Raw genomic sequence first — 6,611 nt, 5'->3', positions numbered from 1 at the left:
TGCTGTATGTTTCCGCCCTAAAAAAAATTCCAGGAATGGTCTAATCACCAGACCTGTGTGGCAACTACAGTATGTCTGTGTGTCACTGACATTTTTCAGGGTAGTCCGTTTAGTGTTGCGGCAACCTTGTTAGTATTTCTGCAGTTTCATGACATTCTCACAAGAGTACTGAACTACACAAGCAAGGCCCTTATTTGACGTTGTTTGGTGGATATTGTACTCTGAAGAAACAAGACGTATTAACAATTTTTACATTTTATTTAGTAAACGGGAACCTCAGTGTGGAACAACCATAAACATCCATAGCAGCCTGGCACGTTCTCAGTGTGCAGGTCACCAGCCTGGTTATACACCTCTGTTGGATGGTATCTAATGTTTCAACCACCAATTGTCCTAAGTTATCCAAGATGGTTGTGTTGGTCACACCAGCGCAAAAAACCCCGTAAGTGTTTAATGGGCTTGGTGAGGTCTGGACTGCTAGAAGGCCATTTCCAAAGGCTCACACCCAAATTCTGGAGGTGGCCTTTGGTAAACCTTGCTCTGTGGGCCAGGTGTTGTCATCTTGGAGGACATTTTTTGTGCCAGACTGTGGGGATATGGAATTGCTACTAGTTGCTGAATTTTTTTTTTTATCTCTTCATTGAGGTAGCCTCTAGTGACGACAAGCTTCTTTTTTCCATTGAGGGAGATGCTGTCACGCACCATCACATTGCCTCCACAAAGACATATAACACTTTTGGTGCTGTATTAATCAGCATGAGACCAGAGACTGGCTGCCTGCAGTTCTGATTAGCTGGGCAGAGAGCCATTGGCCAAATGGTCCTGCAAATTTTTAAGTCAAAGTCAAAGTCAGCTTTATTGTCAAATGTACTGTGGCAGCTCGAGGGCGGTTTTGGGGTCGAATTTACTAAATTTCAAACTGTCCTTTAATTTGTAATCGCCGACAACGCCACCTTGGGAATTTCGCCCAAGGAGATAGTTTTATCACCCAAACAGTTTAAGGCACACAGGTTCGCTCTGTTCAATGGGAATGAGACGTGGTTCCAAGTTCAACCAATTACCTTTATTTTCGACAAGTTTTAAAATAAATTTAAAAAGAATTTACCACAAGCACGGGGAGGGACAACCTTCTTCAGGTGCTGAGGCTCATCAACGGTGCAGTGGTTGTGGAACACAAAACGGCATTCCCAGAGAAGAAAAGCACCCCAATCACTCGTGGCACACACTAACACACACTCGGTGAAAAACTCAAATTCGGGGATCACAGCACACCATAAGAGGAAACCACCACTAGGGCAGCAGGGACCACCACCGTCAACTCAGCAACTGAAAAGGTGAAAAACAAAAAGGGAATTAGTGGGTCAGTCACACCAAAAGGTAACCAAAATACAACAAACTCAATAATTAAACCCAAACCAATATTCAGTTAAACAAAAAAACAACAACAAATGTATTAAACACAAGGAAAATAATTAAGTACTTAAAAAAATAAAGGAATAAAGCAATGAGAAATGATTTAAGCTAACTCATGGAAACAAATTCAACCAAAAATGAAATGAAAAACCCGAAAAGAAAAGAAGAGAACAAACGAGAAGTAATTACAAACCCAAAATAACCCCACTGATCTCAGTCAGTCATTAAGACTATGATTAAAAGCTGGGGAAAAGTCAGCTTTACGTCCACAATATATTTTGATCCAGTCCGCTGTGCCGCTTTAGCAGCTAAGTTTTTATCCTTGCGGCTCTGACAGCGACCGACTCTAGGCCCAAGCTGGATTAGGGGCCGTAGCTCGACTGCACGGAGCACCTGAGAGCCTTGTAGCTGCAGCAGGCCAAGTCGAAAAAGGAGCTGCCGACTCCGAGTCAGGATAGGTGCCGCAGACAAATAAAGCCAGGAGAAAGCAGTAGCGAAGCGAGGCCAGCAACACAGGCAAGAGGACACAGTCAAGACAGGGAAAACTAGCAAACCAGAGCAGCGGCGAAGCAGGGCAAAGCGGCATCCACGCAGCAACAAGCTATGGTGTTCTTACGGTAACTTAGCGCCGCTGGAACTCCCCAACAACACACCCTGTCCTCACAGCCCCTGTTACAAATAAAGAATTGACTTTAGTGAGGTCTGGAGGAATAGTGGAGGAGCAGAGGAAAAGCACAGGCTTGGCGTCAGTCACCTACCAGTCAGGCCTCCGTGGGAGATCACCCCGAGGGAGAGGGAGAGGAGGAAGGCGAGCACGTCAAAGGTACTGCACGATGGCGATCTCTAGAGCCACAGACTATAACGGTGTCTAAAAGCAAGCCCAACCAGGCAAATCAGTGCAAAAAATAATTATTGGGCAGTACTAGCAGCCACTGCCAACATACCTGCACCGGTAACAGCGAGAAGGAGGGAACGACAGGACCCGGAAGTGACAAGGATGGCCAGAGCAAGTGGGAGGGGAGGCCGCCAACACTCCGTTTTATAGAGTGCCACCATGAGGTCATTGGCTGACAGTGACTCTACTCAGAGATCAGCTCATAATTAAATACAGATGAGACACATCAACCTGCCACAGTACCATATATGCACGACATACAGCACAGATGGAATTGCAGTCCTCTCTGACCCACGGTGGACAGTACAAAAGGCAGTACAACACAGACAATACAACAGCCGGAACAACACAGGTAGTACAACACGGGACAACACAAACAGTACAACACAGGCAGTACAACACAGGCAGGACACACAGGCAGGACACACAGGCAGGACAACATAGGCAGTATAACACAGGCAGTACAACACAGGCAGTACCACACAGGCAGTACAACACAGGCAGTGCAACAAGCAGTACAACAGAGACAGTACGTCAGACAGTACAGCACGAAGTATAAGACCAAACCCAGGGGATGGTTAACATCTCTATACACTCTAATCTCATAGGGGAAGTGACGTGTGTGCAGTCCCTGAGTTGAAGGGGGAGGGAGAGATAGGTAGTCAGGTGCTGGGGGGAGGGCAGGGCAGTGTGAGGATAGAGTTCAAGGCTATGGCAGGGGGCAGAGCAGTGAGGGAGTTGAGCCTCCTGACCGCCTGGTGAAAGAAACTGTCCTTGAGCCTGCAGGTTCTGGCCCGCAGACTCTGCAGTCTCCCACCTGACGGCAGCAGGCGGAAAAGGCTGTGAGAGGTGTGGGTGGGATCACCTGCACTGCTGATGGCTTTGCGGGTGAAGTAGAGGCGTTGTTGGGCTTTTTTGGCCAGCAATGCGGTGTTGCGGTCCCAGGACAGGTCCTCGGAGATGTGCACACCTAGGAACGTGGTGCTGCTGACCCTTTCCACTGCAGCACCCTTGAAATTGGAAATACAGGATTGGGGCATTTGTGCCTGACGCGCCTCCTCCGGCGCCTTTGAAATTCTTGTGCACCCTGAACACCTTGGGCCTAACTGGGTCATCAGCTGGGGACCACCGGTCATTGATGTTTCGCTCCTTTAACCCCAGGACATCTCCCGGTGGTGGAGCGATGGCTGGGAATTCTCCCTGCCAACCCCCTGATGCCCTAGGTGTTACTCGGTCCCCAGCTCCTATCCTTCCTCCGCAGCCACAGCCAGAAGCTGCCCTTCTCTGCCTCCTCCGCCAGCTCCCTTAGCGCTCTCTGGTGGCCAGGTCCTGTTGATGGTTAGTGGAGCATGCTGGGTGCGTGCTCTCCTGAAGTCCACAACAATCTCCTTCGTCTTCTCCACATTCAGATGGAGATTGTTGTCCTTGCACCACATAGCCAGGAGGCCCACCTCATTCCTGTAGGCTGTCTCATCGTTGTTGTTGATGAGACCCACCACAGTCATGTCGTCTGCAAACTTGACGAAGAGGTTGGAGCTGAAAGTTGGTGTGCAGTCGTGGGTCAACAGAGTGAAGAGGAGGGGGCTCAGAACACATCCTTGGGGGGCTCCCGTGTTCAGCGTGATGGTGCTGGAGGTGTGGTTACCAACTTGAACTGCCTGTGGTCTCCCTGTCAGGAATTCCAGCAGTCAGTTGCATATGGAGATGTTGAGTCCAAGCTGGTCCAGTTTATAGATGAGCTGCTGGATGATTGTGTTGAATGCTGAGCTGAAGTCGATGAACAGCATTAAAGACTGCCCATGGCTCTTAAGTCCGAGAAATAGTCCAAGAAATGGTGTTCTGATTTCTTGGGACGCTCACTATGCAGCCTGACTGTTACACCCTGTTATTTAGAACTTGGACTTCAATTTGCAGAGGGTTTCCTAGAGCTCCTCCATAGAATGCCGCAACTGGTTTTGCAAAAACAGCAGTTTAGATAGGGCTAATACAACAAGGTAACTTTAGAGTAATGTTGCCCCAAGAGGGCACAAGCTATTGTCTTATTGTGCCGGTCCCAAGCCCAAATAAATGCAGAGGGTTGTGTCAGGAAGGGCATCCGATGTAAAACTTTTGCCAAGTCAAACATGTGAATCAAATCTATGACTTCCATACCGAATTGGTTGAGGCCCAGGTAAATAACGACCGCTATCGGTGCTGTGCACCTACAGGGTGCCAATGGAAATTGGATTACTGTTGGTCAAAGGAGGAGACAAGGAAAGTGTGTTTGTAGGAAGAGAGAGAAGAGGAACGCCAAGAGTATAGGACTGAGTGTAGGGAGGTTGAATGTTGGAACTATGACAGGAAAAGGTAGAGAGTTGGTTGACATGATGCAGAGGAGAAAGGTAGACATACTGTGTGTCCAGGAGACCAGGTGGAAAGGTAACAAGGCTAGAAGTTTAGGAGCAGGGTTCAACTTGTTCCATCATGGTGTAGATAGGAAGAGTAAAGGAGTAGGAGTTATCTTGAAGGAGGAGTTTGCAAGGATTGTCCTGGAGGTAAAAAGAGTGTCAGACACAGTGATGAGTCGGAAGCTAAAAATCAAAGGTGTGATGTTCAATGCTGTTAGTGGCAGTGACGTGCGGTGAGGTTCATGGCTGGTGAGGCACAGACGTCATCATGATCACATGACCAGATTTACAAAAATATGAACCTACAGTGTAGCTTATTCACCATTTAATTAGCAACAGTGAGTGGGTTACGTTAAAATATCGTTGAAGAATTATTTACACATACAAACTGTAACACACAAATAAGCATATTTAATTAAAAACGTAATGATGTTACCTACCTGTTAATATGTCAGGTTTACTTGTAAATGAAGTCCATGCGCCGCTCCCTTTGAACAAACGCATCAATAACTTGTTTGTAGAAATTGTCCATATCTTCCTTCAGTTTGTAATATCTAATCCTCCATTTGAATAGGCGAGCAGAAAAAAAATAATTGCTGCACTTGACTTAATGTAGATCGTAGCCTGCATTCACTTATTCTTTGGCTAAGGAGTCCTGAGACGAATCCCTGGGATCACCAGCGCCCCCTATCCATGAGGCCGGGTATTTTTGTGCCTCACCTAGTACCTTTAAAAGCAGTTTCAGGACCGCTCAACTCAAGAAAGACGCTAGACACATGCAGCTGTTGACAAAAAACCCACTACATTATATACATTAAATTAAGGGAATTTAGTTTATAGAGCAAACGTGTTTGAACATTTTAATAGCGACATATAGAGAGATAGCATTAAGGTCTCACTGTATAGCATACCAGCACAGCTATCTGAGTTATTGCGCAATCCCTGTTGAGGCACGGCTGGCTGGTGCCTCACCGCAGGTCTCTGCTCCGTATGTCAGCGGTAAATGTGAAAATTCAGCGGTTTTGAGTAAAAATAACCTAAAATTGGTGACGTTAAATGTAAAATAAGTTTATAATACAGATCGCTGGATAAATATTAGCATTTAATTTATTTATTCTATTTTCCATTTTTTTCTTTCATGATGGCAGGTGAGGCCGTGCCTCACTTGCCTCCCCTGACCGCACGTCACTGGTTGGTGGATATGCTCCACTGGTAGGATGTGAGCTGGAGGAGAAGGAGAAATTCTGGTTGGACTTTGATAAACTGATGCAGAGCATACCTAGAAGTGAGAGAGTAGTGAGAGGATAGTGAGGCACCAGTGATCTTCTTACCTTGCAAAGACTTGTGGTCGGAGGCAGTGCAGCTCCCAAATCACGTGGCCAGCTGGTTCACTTCCTGTCTGTGTTGTGATTTCTCATTTTCACTGAAGAGACCCACTACAGTCATGTCATCAGCGAATTTGGTAATCAAGTTTGAGTAGTGAGTTTGTGTGCAGTCATGACTCAGCAGTGTGAACAGCAGAGAACTGAGCATGCAACCTTGGGGGCTCCGGTCTTCAGTGTGATGGTGCTTGATGTCTTCTTCCCAATTCTTACTGTGGCCTCTGCATGAGAGAGTCCAGCAGCCAGCATAACAAAAATGGATGGTGTTGATGGAATTGGAGAACTGGATGAGGGTAACAAGGTTGGAAATGGGCAAAACTAAAATTAGCAAATAGCATGTTTGGTGTTTGGATGTTCTAGGTTGGACAGTGCTCTGGGATTATATTGGGTCTGTGTTCTGAGTAGATTGGATCAGCCCAATATTTCTATATTTGTAGTTATTGGTATGCCTGTGGCGTGTCCCAGAGCAGGAATGAATTTAGCTTATCAGTTCCACTTTCTCTGGTCCGTTATCCACTGCATATTTTAATGAGA

At 46.6% G+C, this 6,611-nt stretch overlaps 1 long non-coding RNA gene across 1 annotated transcript; it reads right to left on the bottom strand.

The window, feature by feature from the left end:
- Positions 1–290: 290 nt before the first annotated feature.
- LOC137613426 (uncharacterized) lies at positions 291–2,875 on the bottom strand. Its single transcript, XR_011038942.1, has 4 exons — positions 2,358–2,875; positions 2,172–2,281; positions 2,030–2,082; positions 291–1,326 (listed from the first exon to the last, which is right to left on the bottom strand). It is a non-coding gene; the product is annotated as an uncharacterized lncRNA (long non-coding RNA).
- Between the last annotated feature and the right edge of the window lie 3,736 nt (positions 2,876–6,611).

Source organism: Antennarius striatus, chromosome 2, assembly GCF_040054535.1.
Source record: "Antennarius striatus isolate MH-2024 chromosome 2, ASM4005453v1, whole genome shotgun sequence".
Lineage (NCBI taxonomy): Eukaryota > Metazoa > Chordata > Actinopteri > Lophiiformes > Antennariidae > Antennarius > Antennarius striatus.
Note: the sequence above shows the minus strand (reverse complement) of the source record. Positions and strands in the feature narration are given on the sequence as shown.